The 21,565-nt window shown below is 37.0% G+C and overlaps 1 pseudogene; it reads right to left on the bottom strand.

Moving 5' to 3' along the window:
• Nucleotides 1-7,786: 7,786 nt before the first annotated feature.
• LOC133043342 (GTP-binding nuclear protein Ran-like) lies at nt 7,787-16,412 on the bottom strand (annotated as a pseudogene).
• Nucleotides 16,413-21,565: the final 5,153 nt, after the last annotated feature.

Raw genomic sequence — 21,565 nt, 5'->3', positions numbered from 1 at the left:
AGTGACCCCATAGGAGAATGAATCAAAATAAACCTAGTTGTGTAGGAGGGTCTCCTGTGGAAGCGTCTGTCAGCAGGGGCTCACCACAGCAGCAAAGCGACCAGCAGCGGCGGTCCTGGAAGGACTCCCTTTGTGTTAGCTCTCTTGGAGGCCACCATTAAGCCTACCATAGAGCCTGTAGCCCCCACGGCTGGGTCACCTCAGGCCAAACAACCCACCCATCAACAGATGATTGGATTAAAGCTTTACTGTGAGCAAGGCCCTGCACACCAGAGCAAGACCCAGTTTTTCCCAATGCCAGTCCCTCCCTTCAGGAAGCTTACACAGCCCCTTAGCCTCATCCATCAGAGGGCATACAGAGAAGCAAGAAGAACCACACTCCCACAGTGGTTAGAACAAAAGCCACATCGCAGAAAGTTAAACAGGATGAAAAAGCAGAGAGTTATGTCCCAGATGAAGGGACAAGACAAAACGCCAGAAAAACAACTAAATTGAAGTGGAGAGAGGCGACCTTTCAGAAAAGGAGTTCAGAATAATGATAGTGAAGATGATCCAGGAGCTCGAAAAAACAATGAAGAAAATGCAAGAGGTGTTTACCAAAGACCTAGAAGAACTAAAGAACAAGTGAACACAGATGAATAACATACAAGAAGGAATCAATAGAAGAATAACTGAGGCAGAAGAATGGATAAATGATCTGGAGGATAGAATGTGGAAATTACTGCTGTAGAACAAAATATAGAAAAAAGAATGGAATAAAAAGAAGCCTAAGATACCTCTGGGACAACATTAAATGCACCAAGATTTGCATTATAGGGGGTCCCAGAAGTAGAAGAGAGAGAAAGGACCTGAGAAAATATTTGAAGAAAGAACAGTTGAAAACTTTCCTAACATGGGAAAGGAAATAGTCAGTCAAGTCCAGGAAGCACAGAGTCCCAGACAGATAAACCCAAGGAGGAACACATAGTAATCAAACGCATAGTAATCAAACTGACAAAAATTAAAGACAAAGATAAAATATTAAAAGCAACAAGGGAAGATGACAAATAACATACAAAGGAACTCCTGCAAGGTTTTCAGCTGAAGGGAATGGCACAGTATATTTAAAGTGATGAAAGGGAAGTACCTACAACCAAGGAGACATTTTTTGATGGAGAAATCAAAAGCTTTCCCGACAAGCAAAAGTTAAGAGAACTCAGCACCGCCAGACCAGCTTTACCACACATGCTAAAGGAACTTCACTAGGCAGGAAAAGACCTACAGAAAATAAACCCGAAACAGTGAAGAAAATGGTAACAGGACCATACATATGGATAACTGCCTTAAATATAAATGGATTAAATGCACCAACCAAAAGACATAGACTGGCTAGGCAAATGAAAACATGCGCAGGTATGCACTTCCACTTACCACGTCACTCTGCTTGGACCCCTCCCCCCAAACTGTATGTAATTATTTTGTATTTTTAGGTTAATCATATTCCCATTATGGCTTGCAATTATAATTATCTTTTATTTTTTGTCTGACTATTGATTGTGAAAACTGGTAAACATCTTTTACTATTGTGATTATTCACTTAATACAATTGTATTAAGTGAATAACTGTTATTCACTTAATACAATTGTATATGATTGGTCAACAGAAAAACAATAGAATTCTATATCACCAAAACTACACTTTAATAGGAAAGCCTGTAATCACTTTTTAAAATCCAAATGCATAGCAAAATTACCTTGGAATTTTCTGAAAAATACAAAAGTCTAGGTATTGTTTTCTTTCTCCAAAGTTCCAGATATGTTTCTAATAAGCAGCCATTTTTAAAAACAACTGAGTTATATGATGATCTTTTACTTTTATCTGGTTTATTTCACTTTTTCTATTTTATATTCATTGCTTCCATTTCATTTACTTTATATTCTCCAATTTCTGTCTCTTCTTTTTTTGATGTTCTTAAGCCTTTCTCAAGTGTAGTAGAAAAGTTTTTGTATACATATATGTAAATACTAGGTATAATATGTATATATATTAGAAAACTTATAAATTTTTGCCTAAAATTTTTATGACAGCTTGATTCCACTACTTTGACTTAGTGTGACTAGAATGCTAGATTTCTAATTAAAAAATAGATATACAAAATTTGTCACACTTTATGAAAAAGGATAATAACCTCTCTGATTAAAAAATATATATATCATGTTTTACAGAAAAAAAGGCAACAGTGACACCTTCCATTATTGAACTGAAGTTGTTGTTGTTCAGTCCCTAAGCTGGGTTTGAGTGTTTGTGACTGCGTGAACTACGGCACCCCAGGCGTCCCTGTCTATCATTTATTTGTATCTAAAAGTGAAGAACTGAGCAGAACTTCAGATGAAACTTAAATTCTAAGTTTCAGTTTTTAAAAATTAACTGATGTTATTTATTTAACATTTTTAGATTTATAGGGAAATAGAGTGGAAAGTACAGAGTTCCCACATACCTCCTCAATCCTACCCAGATTCCTGTATTAATAACATTTTGCATTAGTGGAATACATTTGTTAAAATCAATAAGCCAGTATTTTACATTGTTATTAAGCCCAGAGTTTATACAATGTTAAGATTCTTTCTCTGTATTGTACATTCTATGCATTTTGATAAATGTATAATGATGTGTGTCTCCATTATAATGCCATACAGAGTACTCTATCTGCCCCCAAAATCTCTTATGCTCCACATACTCATCTTTCCCCTTCATAAGCCCATAGGAATGCTAGTTTTCACAACTGCCTTCATAGTTTTGCCTCTCCATAAAGTTGCCTTTTTTTAAAACACAATGTTTATGTCACACCTTGGCTGAGAAACCTAAAATTAGCTACAATAAACACTGAACTACTGGGAAATTAGTTTATGAAAAACAAAAGTAGATGTCACATAACATCAATATCATCACAAAGGAAAAGGATATATAGTTGAATGAACATGTGCCATGTGTGCTTAGACACTCAGTCATGTCCAGCTCTTTGCAACCGCATGGGCGGTAGCCCACCAGGCTCCTCTGTCCAAAGGGATTCTCCAGGCAAGAATACTGAAGTAGGTTCTCCAGGGGATCTTCCAAACCCAGGGATCAAACCCAGGTCTCCCTCATTGCAGGCTGATTCTTTCTAATCTGAGCCACCAGAGAAGCCCTGAATGAACATGGATTTGGATAATTGAATGAAATCAGTTATGTGCAGAATACAAAGCAAATATTGATATCTGTGTGGTACATATATGAGAGAGAAGGGCTTGATGATTTTATTTTGTTATGGAAAACCTATACCATTGGTGGAGAGATTTTCCTTTTGCTGTGGAAAGTGTCATTCAACATATTTATGATACAGGAAGTTTGCTAGTAGAATAAAATTTTAGTGCAGAACAGTTTTTTTTTTTCTAATTTAGAATCTCAGACACACATTTTTTTCCATTTTCAGTGCCTTGGTTGACTCCCTTCAATTTTTTATGTACATGCCTATTTCTCCTACTAAATTACAGGTTTTCCTTGAAGGGTTTATTTATCTTTACATTTGCCAGTGCTTAATATGCTAGTGAATAGACAACAGATGTCTGCTAAGTAAACTTTTATGAGTAAATTATGTACTGAAAATCTCCTTTTGCTGCTTTATTTATCATATATTCTGAATAAAACTGATCCATTTCTTTGTAAACACTAATTTTGAAAAGTCAAGACTTTTTCAAGATATTTGAAATAATAGATTTGGAATATAATTTCATGGTAAAAAAAAAAAAAAAGGAAAAATATAAAACAATATAAAGGAAAATAACTCCTTCCTCATCATTTCATGATTTCCATTTCCCAGATTAGCTGATTTGTGCTTAGTCTTTCAGAAACTTGCTATGCATATACGCTTATATTAATATGTGGGTACATATATATTTACCAATAAATTAAATAGAATCTCTAGTTTCGACTAAGGTGTTAAAGCTGATAACCATAGGTGAAAAGTGTAAGGACTCCTTAGTTCCAAAGAGGTGTGCTATGCAGATTATTCTAAGATAGTTCTACAGCCAGCCACCTCCCATTTCCAACTATATGAGAAGACTAGAGAAATTAAGTCTTTAAGATCATTATTGCTGTGTATACTTTTCTCTCATAACAATCCAAATAAGAGCATCAAGAAATGTATTTATTCAGAATAAGAATGTCTGCTAGGAAGGGGACCTACATGTTATAGAGTCTCTTTTCCTTTTCCTTCCCAGTCTCCTTTGACTAGATGCTTACTGAGCCGCAAAAACTTGCTGAACAAGTATCACAGGACAGAAGTGGAACTTGGTGAAAGAATAAAGGAGAAGTTGACTGATATTCACTGGAGTTGATGTAGACCGAGGCAAGTACTTAACTATTACCTAAAATAATCCAATGAATAGGATTTCTGCTTCTAACTGTTTGATATACTAGAGATTCAGTGAAAACTTTGTGAAACAATACATCAAATATTCTGGATAAAAACATATAGATACAATACCAAAGACATATGCAGAAAGTAAATTATTGAGAAGCTGGAATTCATTAAAATTAAAAACTTCTGTTCTGCAAAAGACACTATAAAAAGGATAAGATGAGCCACAGACCTGGAGAAACTATTTGCAAAAGATACATCTGATAAAAACAGTTATCCAAAATATACAAAAGACACCTAAAATTCAACAATAAGGAAAAAAAATTAAAAAATAGGCCAAGATCTTTAGCAGACACATCACCAAAGAAAATATGCAGGTGGTAAATAAACATAAGAAAAGATGCTTCACATCAATGTTATCAGAAAAATGCAAATTAAAACAACAGTAAGATATCACTACATACTTCTTAGAATGCCAAGATCCAGAACACTGGCAACACCAAATGCTAATGAGAATGTGGAACACCAGGAATTCTTGTACATTGCTGGTAGGAATGCAAAATGGAACAGACACTATGGAAGACGGTTTGAGGTTTTGTTTTGTTTTGTTACAAAACTAAATATACTCTAACCATGCAATCCAGCAGTTTTGCTACTGGTTATTTAACAAAGGACTTGAAAACATATGCACACAAATATTTGCACGCAGATGTTTATAGCAGCTTTATTCATAATTGCCAAAACTTGGAAACAACCAAGATGTTTTTCAGTAGGTATATGCATAATTAACTATGGTATAGCTAGATGATGGAATATTATTCAGTGCAAAAAGAAGTGAGCCATGAAAAAACAAGTAGGAAATGTAAATACATATAACTAAAGAAAAGAATTCAATTCGAAAAGGCTACATACTCTGTGATTCCAACTATGTGACATTCTGGAGATGGCAAAAGTATGGAGATGATGAAAAGGTCAGTGGTTGCCAGGAGTTAAGTGTATGTGTGGTGAGGGAAGGAAAGATGGAGAAGAAGGAACACAGAGAATATTTAGGGCAACGAGTATATGCTGTACAACACGGTAATGGCAAATAGATGTCACCACACGTTTTACATGTTATGCATTATATATTTTATATTTTTATTTTATATTTTTATTTTATATGTATTTTACATTTGTTCAAACCCATAGACTGTATCCCACCAAGAATAAGCCCTAATGTAAATCATGGGCCTTAGGAGATTATGGTGTATAAGTTCATCAGCTGTAACAAATGCACCATTCTGGTTGGGGAGACCATTCACATATGGAGGCAGGGAGTATATGAGAAATCTCTGTACCTTCCTCTTAATTTATTTGTGAATATAAAATTCCTCTAAAAATAGCATTTTTTAATAAAATATATATATAAAATAAAAAATTTAAATGCATGACTGAGCTGAGTCCGGAAGCAACAAAGCGGTATAAATCTACAGCAGTAAAAAAAGAATTGGAGATAGCATTTGATCTCGGACTATCTGCTTAACTGATTCTGAAACTGAAGTTCCAATATTTTGGCTACCTGATGCGAAGAACTGACTCATTCCTAAAGATCCTGATGCTGGGAAAGATTGAAGGCAAGAGGAGAAGGGAATGACAGAGGACGAGATGGTTGGATGGCATCACCGACTCGATGGACATGAGCTTGAGCAAGTACTGGGAATTGGTGATGAACAGGGAAGCCTGGTGTGCTGTAGTCAATAGGGTTGCAAAGAGTCAGACAAAACTGAGTGAACTGACCTGCTTATCAATGTGGATCAAATCTGGGTTTTATTAATAATAAATTATGTGGATCAGGAACAAGAGACAAAGTCTAAAATAGGAGTATGTATAGCAAGATATCAGATAGAAGAAAACTCGCATTGAACCAAGATCTTCAAAGAGTAATACCCTCACTGAGTAAATGTGAAAACTCTACCACACAACATGAGACTGTGACCATATGATCATGTTTTGCTTCTGGATCTAAATAGAAGAGAAAAAAATACACCTACCCTGAAATTTCTTAATTGTAAGCCTGAGATCTACCTGTATGGCCCATAAAACTCCAAATCAACAATTTATAAAATCAGATATGTAAAGATTGCAGTACAGAAATTATGAGAAAGAGAATAGAAAACAACTACCTTCATACTTCAATAACTAGGGTATACTTTAAGAAACAGTAAATGGAAGTGAAAATAAGAGATCAGGGAAAAAGCCAGAAACTGGCTAATCAGATTTGAAAATATGAGCTCTAGAAATGTAAATATTAATAATTTAAATTGAAAACTCAATAAATAAATCAAGTAGTAAATTATACCTAGCTGAAGAAAAAAGGGTGGGCCTGGAAATTAAATCTAAAAAAAGAACACAAATGTAGCACAGAAAGACAAAAGATGAAACAAAGTTAAAGAGATCTTAAAAATATATGAAGGAAAAAAAATATATGAAGGATACAGTGAAAAGACATTTTGTATGTTCCATTCTAAGGTCCAGAATGATTAAAGAGAATGAGAAAGTTATGGACTGACTTTTACTTATCTTGCTTATAACCTTTCAGCTTTCTGAATCTCATAATGTATGACTGTCAATAATTCATGAAAATTATGTTTTTCATCTTTTAAAATATTGCTTATGTTGATGGTGGTCTTACCTGGTGGCCCAGTTGGTAAAGAATCCACCTGCAATGAAGGAGACTGGGTTTGATCCTTGGATTGGGAAGATCCCTTGGAGAAGGGGACAGCTACCCACTCCAGTATTTTTGCCTGGAGAATTCCATGGATAGAAGAGCCTGGCAGTCCATGGGGTCACAAAGAGTCGGACATGACTGAGCAACTTTCAGTATGATGATAGTAGATATTTTCAGTTTCTATTTGCTTAAAATGTCTTTCTATTTTTCCTTCCTTTTAAAAGAGTGTTTCACTGAGTTAGAGAATTTTTAATTTGCTAGTTATTTCTTTCTCAACATTTTGAAAATGTCATTTCAATATTTTTTCATAACTAGTATTGCTCTTGGGGCAGCTGTCAATCTAATGGGTTATACCTTTGCGGGTGTGCTGAATTTTCTTTCCTCTATTTTTTAAAGATATTTGAAATACAACTTTATTTTTATTCTAAATGAAAAGGGATGGAAATAACAGTAGCAAACAAGACTCCACCACTGAATACTGTGATGTGACTGTAGCAAAGGGGAAACAACTGTTCCAAACTAGCTCAATATGCAGGTCTAAAAAATGAAGGTATTTTAGCTGCCACATTCACTCTGAAGCCCATTCATCTCCTTCAGCATACCAAAGATTAAGCCCATGTTCTATTTAGCTATACAATAATGTGGCAAATGCTGGACTGCCCATAAAACTAAACTTCTGACTGCGGGCTCCAGCTTCACTTTCTCACAAGTCATCATCTTCATTTGGGAGAGCTGTTTTCTGAGCAACCTCCAGCTCATGCTCATGTGCTGCCAAGACGGAGACCATGACCATCTCTGGTGGGGCAAGAGCATGCATGGAGATGAACTTCAAGTTAGTGTCTCTGATCGGTTTTCTAGCAAGCCAGAGGAAGGTCTTTTCAAAGTCGTAGTTACTTTTGGCAGAAATGTCATGGTACTGAAAATTCTCCTTTCAGTGGAAGACAATTGACTTTGCTTTTATCTTTCCATCGTTAATATCTACTTTGCTTCCAAAGAACATAATGAGGATGTTTGCACATAGTCTTATCACATCACTATGCCAATTAGGCACATTCTTGCAAGTAACTCTCAATGTTACATCAAACATTATAATGGAATACTGAGCTTGGATATAATAGCCATCTCTCAGTTCACCAAATTTCTCCTGACCAGTTGTAACCTATATATTGAAGTTAATAGGTCCTCTGTTGGAATGGAACACAAGGAGATAAACTTCAGTACCCAAGGTAGTTATTGCATACACTTTCTCAAATTCACCAGTCTGATGCTGTTTCATGAATGTAGTTCTTCCAGTACCACCATCACCAATCAATACAAGCTTGAGCTGAACTTGGGGTTCTCCTTGGGCAGCTGTTTTGATGTTACTTCCATACCCATCTCTCTTTCCTGTCCTTTTAGTATCATCTGTTTGGTATTCTACAGAAACTCAGTAAAGAAATTTGAGGGAGGGAAATAATCCCAGAAATCCCAGAGATGCAAGAGGAATGATGAACAAAGAAAAAAAGTAAATATGATTAAAGCTAAATAAATAATAAAATGTATAATTATTGGCATAGGAACCAAATAATTATTGGCAGATAGGGCAGGAGATGCTATGAACCCCACTCTTGCAGAGGGGCCTGGCAGATGCTTCCATAGCCAGAGCTTGCATAGTAACTTGGAATGTTAGGTACATGAGTCAAGATAAACTGGAAGTGGTCAAACAGGAGATGGCAAGAGTGAACATCGACATTTTAGCAATCAGTGAACTAAAATGGCCAGAATGGGTAAATTTAATTCAGATGAACATTTTATCTACTACTGTACATAAGAATCTTATAGAAGAAATAGAGTAGCCCTCATAGTAAACAGATGGAGAAGGCAGTGGCACCCCACTCCAGTACTCTTGCCTGGAAAACCCCATGGACGGAGGAGCCTGGTAGGCTGCAGTCCATGGGGTCGCACAGAGTCGGACACGACTGAAGTGACTTAGCAGCAGCAGCATAGTAAACAAAAGAGTCCAAAATGCAGTACTTGGATGCAATCTCAAAAACGACAGAATGATCTCTGTTCATTTCCAAGACAAGCCATTCAATATCACAGTAATTCAATTCTATGCCCCAACCACTAATGCCAAAGAAGCTGAAGGTGAATGGTTCTATGAAAACTTACAAGACCTCCTACAACTAACACACAAAAAAGATGTCCTCTTCATTATAGGGGACTGGAATGCAAAAGTAGGAAGTCAAGAGATACCTGGAGTAACAGGAAAATTTGGCCTTGGAGTACAAAAGGAAGCAAGGCAAAGGCTAACAGAGTTTTGTGAAGAGACCACACTGGTCATAGCAAACACCCTCTTCCAACAACACAAGAGAAGACTCTACATTGGGACATCACCAGATGATCAATACCGAAATCAGATTGATTATGCTCTTTGCAGCCAAAGAGGGAGAAGCTCTATACAGTCAGCAAAAACAAGACCGGGAGCTGACTGTGGCTCAGATCATGAACTCCTTATTGCAAAATTCAGACTTAAATTGAAGAAAGTATGGAAAACCACTAGACCATAGACATCAAATGTCTTACGATTATACAGTGGAAGTGACAAATAGATTCAAGGAATTAGATTTGATAGAGTGCCTGAAGAATTATGGATGGAGGTTTGTGACATTGTATGGGAGGACATAAATAAAATCATCCCAAAGGGGGGAAAAAATGCAAAAAGGCAAAATGGTTGTCTAAGGAGTCCTTACAAATAGTTGAGAAAAGAAGAGAAGCTAAAGACAAAGGAGAAAAGGAAGGATATTCCCATTTGAATGCAGAGTTCCAAAGAATAGCGATGAGAGTTAAGAAAGCTTCCTCAGCAATCAGTGCAAAGAAACAGAGGAAAACAATAGAATGGAAAAGACTAGAGATATCTTCAAAAAATTAGAGATGCCAAGGGAACATTTCATGCAAAGATGGGCACAATAAAGGACAGAAACAGTATGGACCTAACAGAAGCAGAAGGTATTAAGAAGAGCTGGCAAGAATACCCAGAAGAATTATACAAAAAAGATCTCAATGTCCCAGACAACCTTGGTGGTGTGATCACTCACCTAGAGCCAGACATCTTGGAGTGTAAAGTCAAGTGGGCCTTAGGAAGCATCACTATGAAAAAAGCTCGTGGAAGTGATGGAATTCCCTTTGAGCTATTTCAAATCCAAAAAGATGATGCTACTAAAGTGCAACATTCAATATGCCAGCACATTTGGGAAACCCTGCCGTGGCAACAGGACTGGAAAAAGATCAGTTTTCATTCCAATTCCAAAGAAAGACAAAGCCAGAGAATGTTCAAACTACCATAAAATTTCACTCATTTCACATGCTAGCAAAGTAATGCTCAAAATTCTCCAAGCTAGGTTTCAACAGTATGTGAACCTAGAACTTCCAGATGTTCAAGCTGGATTTAGAAAAAGTAAAGGAATCAGAGATCAAATTGGCGACATCTGTTTCATCATAGAAAAAGCAGAAGAATTCCAGAAAAACATCTCCTTCTGCTTCTTTGACTACACTATAGCCTTTGACTCTGTGGATCACAACAAACTGTAAAAAATCCTTAAAGAGATGGGAATATCAGACCACTTTACCTGCCTCCTGAGAAACTTGCATGCAGGTCAAGAAGCAATAGTTAGAAACCGGATATGGAACAATGGACTGGTTCAAAAGTGGGAAAGGAGCACAAGGTTGTATATTATCACTCTGTTTATTTAACTTTTATGCAGAGCACATCATGCAAAATGCTAGGCTGGATGAAGGACAAGCTAGAATCAATATTGCCTGGAGAAATATCAATAACCTGAGATATGCAGATGATACCACCCTTTATGGCAGAAAGCAAAGAGAAACTAAACAGCCTCTTGATAAAAGGGAAAGAGGAGAGTGAAAAAGCTGGCTTAAAATTCAACATTTGAAAAATTAAGATCATGGCATTTGGTGCCATCCATTCATGGCAAATAGATGGGGAAAAAATGGAAACAGTGAGAGACTTTATTTTCTTGGGCTCCAAGATCACTGCAGATGGTGACTGCAACCATTCCTATCTGGATTCCTTTTACTTCTTTTTCTGCTCTTTTAATTGCAACAAATTAATTGCAACAAAAAGAATAAAATACTTAGGAGTATATCTACCTAAAGAAACAAAAGACCTATACATAGAAAACTATAAAACACTGATGAAAAAATCAAAGAGGACACAAACAGATGGAGAAATATACCGTGTTCATGGATTGGAAGAACCAATATTGTTAAAATGGCTATACTACCCAAAGCAATCTATAGGTTCAATGCAATCCCTATCAACCTACCAACGGTATTTTTCACAGAACTAGACCAAAGAATTTCACAATTTGTATGGAAATACAAAAAACTTCGAATAGCCAAAGTAATCTTGAGAAAGAAGAACGGAACTGGAGGAATCAACCTGCCTGACTTCAGACTATACATACAAAGCCACAGTCATCAAGACAGTATGGTACTGGCACAAAGACAGAAATATAGATCAATGGAACAGAATTGAAAGCCCAGAGATAAATCCACGAACCTATGGACACCTAACCTTCAACAAAGGAGGCAAGGATATACAATGGAAAAAAAGACAACCTCTTTAACAAGTGGTGCTGGGAAAACTGGTCAACCACTTGTAAAAGAATGAAACTAGAACACTTTCTAACACCATACACAAAAATAAACTCAAAATGGATTAAAGATCTAAATGTAAGACCAGAAACTATAAAACTCCTAGAGGAGAACATAGGCAAAACACTCTCCGACATAAATCACAGCAAGATCCTCTATGACCCACCTCCCAGAATATTGGAAATAAAAGCAAAACTAAACAAATGGGACCTAATGAAACTTAAAAGCTTTTGCACTACAAAGGAAACTATAAGTAAGGTGAAAAGACAGCCCTCAGATTGGGAGAAAATAATAGCAAATGAAGAAACAGACAAAGGATTAATCTCAAAAATATACAAGCAACTCCTGCAGCTCAATTCCAGAAAAATAAATGACCCAATCAAAAAATGGGCCAAAGAACTAAACAGACATTTCTCCAAAGAAGACATACAGAGGGCTAACAAACACATGAAAAGATGCTCAACATCACTCATTATTAGAGAAATGCAAATCAAAACCACAATGAGGTACCATTACACGCCAGTCAGGATGGCTGCTATCCAAAAGTCTACAAGCAATAAATGCTGGAGAGGGTGTGGAGAAAAGGGAACCCTCTTACACTGTTGGTGGGAATGCAAACTAGTACAGCCGCTATGGAAAACAGTGTGGAGATTCCTTAAAAAACTGGAAATAGAACTGCCATATGACCCAGCAATCCCACTTCTGGGCATACACACTGAGGAAACCAGATCTGAAAGAGACACGTGCACCCCAATGTTCATCGCAGCACTGTTTATAATAGCCAGGACATGGAAGCAACCTAGATGCCCATCAGCAGATGAATGGATAAGGAAGCTGTGGTACATATACACCATGGAATATTACTCAGCCATTAAAAAGAATTCATTTGAACCAGTCCTAATGAGATGGATGAAGCTGGAGCCCATTATACAGAGTGAAGTAAGCCAGAAAGATAAAGAACATTACAGCATACTGACACATGTATATGGAATTTAGAAAGGTGATAACGATAACCCTATATGCAGAACAGAAAAAGAGACACAGAAATACAGAACAGACTTTTGAACTTTGTGGGAGAATGTGAGGGTGGGATATTTCAAAAGAACAGCATGTATACTATCTATGGTGAAACAGATCACCAGCCCAGGTGGGATGCACGAGACAAGTGCTCGGGCCTGGTGCACTGGGAAGACCCAGAGGAATCGGGTGGAGAGGGAGGTGGGAGGGGGGATCGGGATGGGGAATACGTGTAAATCCATGGCTTATTCATATCAATGTATGACAAAACCCACTGGAAAAAAAATAATAATAAAAAAAAAAAAAAAGAAAAAAAAAAAAAAGTATAAAAAAAAAAAAAGAAAAACAAAAAAGTCACAATTTAAAAATGATAGGAATGAATAAATGAAAAATAAAAACAGCAAATATTTAAAATATTCTAAAAAGATTATTCAGAAAATATTCACAAAAGATTAAAATATATGTAAAATAGACAGAGTTCTAGAAAAATAGAAATTATCCATTTAAAATAGAAATCTGTATCACTATAAAGCAGAAATAGAGCATTTATATGCTCATTAAGAATAGAAGAAATTGAACCACTAGATCAAAATGGTACTATAAATAAAACCCTAGGCTCAGATAGTTTTATGAGTCCCACCAATAATTTAAGAAACATATAATTTTGAATTTAATGTATTTTCAGAAAGTATAAAGGGGGAACATATGCCAGCTTCTTCAATAAAAATGAAAGGAGCTTTATATCAAATTCAGACAAGAACACAAAAAAAGATAATTATAGTAGAATCTCTCTCCTGACTGAAGAATCAATTCTGAGATATCAGCAGATTAGCCCTCTAGCATACTATTAAGGCAATATATCAAATTGAAATTGGTTTAATTAGAGGAATAGAAAGTTTGTTCAGAATTAGAATATCTAAACATCTGTATTAAAATTTTGATGTAGAAAAACTATTATTGCAATAGATGCAGAAGAAAGCATTGTATAATATTTAACAACAATTCTTGATAAAAGCTCCTGGTAAAATAGAAATAAGTTTCTTTAATTTTATGAAAGATATCTACACACACACACACACAAATACACAAAATGTAGCAAGTATCTACTTAAGAGTGATGCCTCAGAAGCAAGAAGGGGTTCCTTTTTCTATTTTTTCTTCCAGTTTTATTGAGATATAATTGACATATAGCACTAAGTTGAAAATATAATGATCTGGCTTATACACATCATAGTATAAGTATCATATTCAATAAGTTTAGTGAAACCCTTCATCTGATATAGCTACAAAATTAAAGAAAAAGAAAAAAAATTCTCTCTTGACGAGAACTCTTAGGGTTTACTCTCAACTTTCACATCTAACATACATCAGAGTAGTTGTATTTACCTTTTTGTTCATTACATCCTTAATACTTATTTATCTCATGACTGGAAGTTTGTACCTTTTGACTGCCTTCATTCCATTCACCCTGATCTCATCTCTCCTAACTCTGGTAACCACAAATCTGATTTCTTTTCTCATCAGTTTGCTTCTTTGTTCATTCATTTTTGAAATAGTGACCTGGAACACTGTGATAGTTCCTGTTACACAACATAGTGATTTGGTATTTCTGTACATTTCAAAGTAATCACCACAATAAGTCTAGTTAGGATATGTTATCATACAAAGACATGACATAGTTGTTGACTATATTCTCCACACTGTACATTACATACCTGTGACTCACTTATTTTGCAACTAGAAGTACGTACCTCTTAAACTCTCTCACCTACTTCTTTCCTCCTCTATCACGCTCTACTCAGGCAACTACCTGTTTCATTCTCTGTGGCTATAATTCTATTTCTGTTTTGTTAGTGTCTGTCCATTTGTTTTATTTTTTTTAGGCTCCACTTGTAAGTGAAAACATGCAGAATTTGTCTTTCTGTCTGATTTAGTTCATTTAGTGTAATGCCTTCTAGTTCATTCACGTTATCACAAATGGCAAAAATTCATTCTTCTTATGGCTCAGCAGTATTCTGTTTTATATATGTATACCTCCTCCTTTATATCCATTCATCTGTAAATCAACACATTGGTTGATTTCATATTGGCTATCCTAAATAGAGCTGCAATGAACACAATGATGCACATATATTTTGAAACTAGTGTGTTTATGTTTTCTCTGGACAAATATCTGGGAATGGAATTGCTGGATCATACCTAGCTCTATTTTTAATTTTTTGAGGGCTATTCCCTGTTTATTCTTTTTTCTTTTCAGCTTCAGTGATTTTCACTTCTCTCTCTTCCACTGGGCTGATTTGATCCTCTGTTTGATCTAGTCTACTGTTGATTCCTTCTACAGTTTTTCCACTTCAGTTATTGTATTTTTATCTGTTTTGTTCTTCTTTATATTTTCTTACTCTTTGTTAAAAGTTTCTAATTTCTCACTCTGTTCTAATCTTCTGCCAAGTTTTTTTTTTTTTTTTTTAATATCTCCACAATCACCACCTTGATCTATCAAGGTTTCTAGACTACCTAATTTCATGTCATTAGTTCTTCTTCTGGGGTTTTATCTTGTTCCTTCGTTTGAAACATATTCCTCTGTCACCTCCTTCTGCCTAATTTGTTGGGTTTTCCCCCTATATATTTGGTAGGTTGGTTATGTTTCCTGACCTTGGAGAAGTGGCCTTTTTGTAGGAGGCAGCCTATGTGTCCCAACAGCATACTCTCTTCTGGTCACCAGAGCTATAACCTCTAAGGGTACTCCCTATTGTGGCTGCACGAGTCTGTCGTGGCAAGCTGACTACTGTAGGCAGTTCATTAGGGATGGTTGGCCTTTGTCCCTTTGGTTGCCAGGCCCTGTCTTGTGTAAAAGCTGCTGGTTATTGATGGGCTAGGCAGGATCCCAAGACCGCTGGCTGAGAAGTTTCAGGGGTCCCAGGGTTATTGCTGGTGCACTGGTGTGCAGACCCAGGTTCCGGTGTGAGTGTTTGCAATGCTGGGGGTCCCAGTGTCTGCCTGATTGTGCTTAGGGCTAGTTCCTGAGGCCACTGGTTACGGTGTCTGTTATGTCCCAAAGCTGGTGTTGGCCTTTGAAATTGAACACTGGGGTGGGGCTGAGACCCCAGGGTGTCTCAGAGATGGGGTTGGACTGCTGGTGGGTGGACCTGGAGCTCCAGAAGGTCCTGACCCTTGTGTTGGCCTGCTGTTTGGTGGGACTGGGTTCTGGCAGGTCCTGGAGCCAATGGAGGCTCATTGGTGATTGGAAACTTGTTGCCGGGTCTCTTGCTGCAAGGCTTTGGGAGTTTTGGAGCTGGTGTCAGCCAACCAGTGGATAAGGCTGGATCCTGGCATGGCTGACTGAGAGTCCCCAGGTGTCCCAGAGTTGGTGGGTCCTGGAACTGGTGTTTACCCACTGGTGGGTGGAGCTGAGTCCCAAGGGTCTAAGGGTTAATGCCAGGTCACAGGTGGATGAGTATGGTCTTGGGGCTAGTGTCAGGTCATTGGTATGCAGGGCTGGGTCTCAGCACAGCTCAATACAGCTCTTAAAAGTACCAGGTCTGGTAGGTGGGCATGAGGTGTCCCAGCACTCGTGCCCCACAGGCTAGTGAGAGGGTCTGGCACTAATAAGCTAGAGGGGCAATTCCTCAAATGGGACTTGGCAGCACCAGTGTTCATGTGATAGAACAAGCTCCTCCAAATGGCTGCTGCCAGTATCCTTTGCCTCTTACCTCTCCAGGAGGCTTTCCAAGATCAGCAGGTGGGTCTGATCCAGACTTCTTTCAAATTACTTCTGCCCCGGGTACTGGACTGTGTGAGATTTTGTGTGTGTCCTTTAAGAGCTGAGTCTTTATTTCCCAAAGCTCTCTGGTTCTTCTACAAATAAGTACCACTGGCCTTAAAAGACAAACATTCTCGGTTTTCATCTCCTCACTGCAGGACTCCAGGGCTGGGGAGCCCAATGCAGGGCTTCGACTCCTCACTCTTTGGGGAGAATCTCGGCAGTTGTAATTATCCTCCTATTTGTGGGTTGCCCACTTGAGTGTATGCATCTTAACCGTACCGTGCCTCCACACCTCCTACCATCTTGTTGTGGTTCCTTTTTAAAAATGTTTACTTGCAGAAGGCCTTTTCTACTAGTATTTCAGTTTTTCTCATCAGTAGTTGCTCTGGAGGTGAAATTTTGGTATGCCCATGGGAGGGGTCTTCACACTCCACCATCTTGGCCATTCCTTCCAATGACTCTTCTTTTCAACATTGTCCTAAAGATCCTAGCAGCTGCAATCTGGCTAAAAAAATAAATACAATGCATCAAAGCATGCAAGAAGGAAATAAAACTGTTATTATTTGAAAATGACTGTCACTATTGAAAACAAAATAATCTTTGGACAAATTATTAGTATTAACATGACTGTCAGCTAGAACTCTTCATTGAGAGGTCAATCACATCTCCACATACCAGTAACAAAGTTTTATTAAAGAGAAAGAATGATTTGATTACCAATCTCAGAGAAAATCCCACAATTTGTAGACATTTAATCTGTGCTAGAGATGGCACTGGAGGAAAGTGAAGAAAGGACCAACTTTCTCATAAATGGCATTTGGGAAAATGTGAATAAGAAAAATAGGAGAGTGGGCTCCAGTTTCAATATTAAAAAATGTAGCAAATTTAGGCACAGTAAAGATCTCGATATAAAACGCAAAATTATAAACATTTTAGAAGTTATATAGAAGACATTATTTAGGATCTCAGGGGAGAATTTCTTAAATAAGAATTAAAAAGCACACTAACTATAAAGGTAAATATTGATAAATTTGACTACATTAAAAATAGAACTTCTCTCTCAAAACACAGAATCAGTGAATCTGTAGTTGTCTCAAAATAAAATGTTTTTTTAAAAATTGCCTAGTTAAATTCAAACACATTATCAAAAATGTAAAGATAAGCAAAAACCTAGGATAAGTGACTTGCTCACATAAAGCTGACAATGAATTAGGATGGCATATTCCAATAGTAGGAGTACATAAGACATTCCTATTTGGTTCAGTTCAGTTCAGTTGCTCAGTTGTGTCTGACTCTTTGAGACCCCATGAACTGCAGCACACCAGGCCTCCCTGTCCATCACTAACTCCTGGAGTTTACTCAAACTCATGTCCATCGAGTAGGTGATGCCATTCAACCATCTTATCCTCTGGAGTCCTCTTTTCCTCCCACCTTCAATCTTTCCCAGCATCAGGGTCTTTTCAAATGAGTCAGTTCTTCGCATCAGGTGGACAAAGTATCAGAGTTTCAGCTTCAGCATCAGTCCTTCCAATGAATATTCAGGACTGATTTCCTTTAGAATGGACTGGTTGGATCTCCTTGCAGTCCAAGGGACTTGCAAGAGTCTTCTCCAACACCACAGTTCAAAAGCATCAATTCTGCAGCACTCAGCTTTCTTTATAATCCAACTCTCACATCCATATATGACTACTGGAAAAACCATGGCCTTGACTAGATGGATCTTTGTTGGCAAAGTCATGTCTCTGCTTTTTAATATGCTGTCTATGTTGGTCATCACTTTCCTTCCAAGGAGTAAGCGTCTTTTAATTTCATGGCTGCAGTCACCATCTGCAGTGATTTTTGGAGCCCCCAAAAATAGTCCGTCACTGTTTCTACTGTTTTCCCCTCTATTTGCCATGAAGTGATAGGACCAGATGCCGTGATCTTTGTTTTCTGAATGTTGAACTTTAAGCCAACTTTTTCACTCTCCTCTTTTACTTTCATCAAAAGGCTCTTTAGTTCTTCACTTTCTGCCATAAGAGTGGTATCATCTGCATATCTGAGGTTATTGATATTTCTCCTGGGGAATCTTGATTCCAATGTGTGCTTCATCCAGCCCAGCGTTCCTCATTATGTACTCTGCATGTAAGTTAAATAAGCACGGTGACAATATACAGCCTTGATGTACTCTTTTCCCTATGTGGGGTCAGTCTGTTGTTCCAGGTCCATTTCTAACTGTTGCTTCTTCACCTGAATACAGATTTCTCAATAGGCAAGTAAGGTGGTGTGGTATTCCCATCTCTTGAAGAATTTTCCACAGTTTGTGGTGATCCACATAGTCAAAGGCTTTGGAATAGTCAATAAAGCAGAAGTAGATGTTTTTCTGAAACTCTCTTGCTTTTTTGATGATCCAACAGATGTTGGCAATTTGATCTCTGGTTCCTCTTCCTTTTCTAAATCCAACTTGAACATCTGGAAGTTCACAGTTCATGTACTGTTGAAGTCTGGCTTGGAGAATTTTGAGCATTACTTTGCTAGCATGTGCGATGAGTGCAACTGTGTGGTAGTTTGAGCATTCTTTGGCATTGCCTTTCTTTGGGATTGGAATGAAAACTGACCTTTCCAGTCCTGTGGCCACTGCTGGGTTTTCCAAATTTGCTGGCATATTAAGCCAGACCATGGTAAATATAAAGATGATCGAAAGATATGAATGTCTGAAATAGTCTTAGTTTGGAAACATCTCAAATATCAATGAAGAGTACAATAGATAAATTGTGGTACACTAGGATGTTAAACAGGGAAATTTAAAAATTAACATTTACCTTGGATACAGTGTAAATGTTTCAATGCAATGATGCCAAATAAAAAATTTTAAATATAGTGGAATATACACAGTTTTATTTTATTTAGCAAACATTTTAGCATGTAATTACTATGCTAAACTAGGCATTTTATGGTTACTGATTCATTTAATCCCCTAAACAGTTCAAGAATGTGAACTTTATTGTTGGCTTCAGTTTACAGATGCTGAAACTGAGGCATAGAAAGGTTAAGTAACCGCTCAATGTCACATAACTAGTCATGGGAATGGGCAATGTGGTTATAGGGTCTAGAGTATCATTCCATTCATGTAAAATTCAAAAGCAGGTACAGCTAAATAGAGTATTGTATATATACAATATATACATGTATGTCTATATATATATATACACACACATATATATAACTATTTCAAAATGTTAAAAGAAAGATTAACATGAAACATTAAGAGATTCAAGGAAATTGTCAATATTCTCTTTCCTTTTCCCCCTCTAGTTTTATTGAGGTACAATTGACATAACAACACTGTTTAATATTTTAACATATATGGTGTAATATGTTTAGCATATACAGTATAATCACTTGACTTACATTACTTAAATGATTACCACAATATGTTTGGTTAACACATGTCATCTCTTAGACGAAAAAAAGGAAAAAAAAATTGTGGTGAAAACTTGTAGCAATATTTTGTTTCTTAAGGGAGCATCTGGGAGGTGTGTACATGGTTGTCAATTTTATTATTACTATTGCTGCTCTCTGAACTATACATATATATTATACATGGTATTTCTCAGTATGTTATACTTCTCAATTTTAAAAAAGGTTAAAAGAGAGAGGTTGACCCCGAAAGAGGGTCCCTGAAGTGAAGCAGAAATCTGTACTTCCAGAACTTTTCTGTGAGTTAAGCCTGTGCCAAAGAAGATTGAATTATCCTGAAAGAACCCTACCCAAGAGGACAGCCAGGCAAGGTGAGGGGAGCCCGACAGAAAGAGGGTGAGTGGGTAGGAGCTGAGAAGCTGTGGCCTGTCTGAGGGAAGACACTGTAATGAGGCCGCCGGGCAGTGGGAATAGGGAGAGGTGTCCAGAGAGCTCACAGAAACAGCCCGAGAGAAGAGCCAGCATCTGAACTTCTGCCAGACGATAACTGCATCACAAAAGCAGGTGGCAGAGGCAGGAAAGAGAGAAGAGATGAAAGGGTAGATGCATAAGGCAGAAGAGTAAATAATTGAAGGCAGAGGAGAGAAGCTTTGAACTGGATGAGATTATTCTTGATATTAGATTGGCCTGGACTTTATGATGCTTACAAGTGAGGCTTTTTGGTAATTCATGCTAATGACAGGGAAAAATTAAGGGACTCTGTCTGAGATATTGTCCAAACTGGAAGATCTTGCAGTGCTTGTTTGAAGTCTAGTGGGGAGAATAAGTAAATTTGTTTCCTTCTTGCACTTTACCAAGTTCAATAAACTAAGAAATTTGGATAATACATAAATCACTATCCCATTACCTATTAAAATAATAGCTTTACTGAGATAGGATTCACATAATATAATATTCAATTTTTCAAGTGTAAAAAGATCAGTGGTTTTTAATACACTCACAAGGTTGTAAAGTCATAATCATTATCTAATCCCAGAATATTTTCTTACCCCCCAAAAAGGCATTATAGAATTATCAATTTCACCTGTGGCAAACACTGATCTATTTTCCATTTCTATGGAGAATTCTATTTCTATGGAAAATGTATATTCTGGACATTTCATATAAATGGAATCATGCAATATGCGGCCTTGTGTGTCTAGCTTCTTTTACTTAGCAAGGTGTTTTCAAGGTTCACCTATGTTATAGAATATACATCATGTTCTATCCTTTCTCTGGCTATATAGTCTACCATTGTATGGCTATGCCATATACAGTTATTATTGATAGACATTTCTGTTTCCACTTTTTGGCCATTACAAATAATGCCACTATGATCAACAATTCATAAGGTTTTTTGTGAACATCTAATTTTAATACTCCTTGGTATGTACCTAAGAGTGGAATTGCTATAACATATAGTAAACTATTTTTAACAATTCATGTGACTGCATAATTTTACAACCTCATCAGCAGTGTTTGAGAATTCCAATTCTCCACATTCTCCCAAACACTTGTTGTTCATCTTTTATTTTTGGCATTCTATTGGGGGCAAAATAGTATCTCACAATGATTTTGATTTGTATTTCTCTGATGGCTAATGATATTG

The sequence above is a fragment of the Dama dama genome, chromosome 3, assembly GCF_033118175.1.
Source record: "Dama dama isolate Ldn47 chromosome 3, ASM3311817v1, whole genome shotgun sequence".
Lineage (NCBI taxonomy): Eukaryota > Metazoa > Chordata > Mammalia > Artiodactyla > Cervidae > Dama > Dama dama.
The sequence above is the reverse complement of the archived record's forward strand: the minus strand, read 5'-3'. Positions and strand labels throughout refer to the sequence as shown.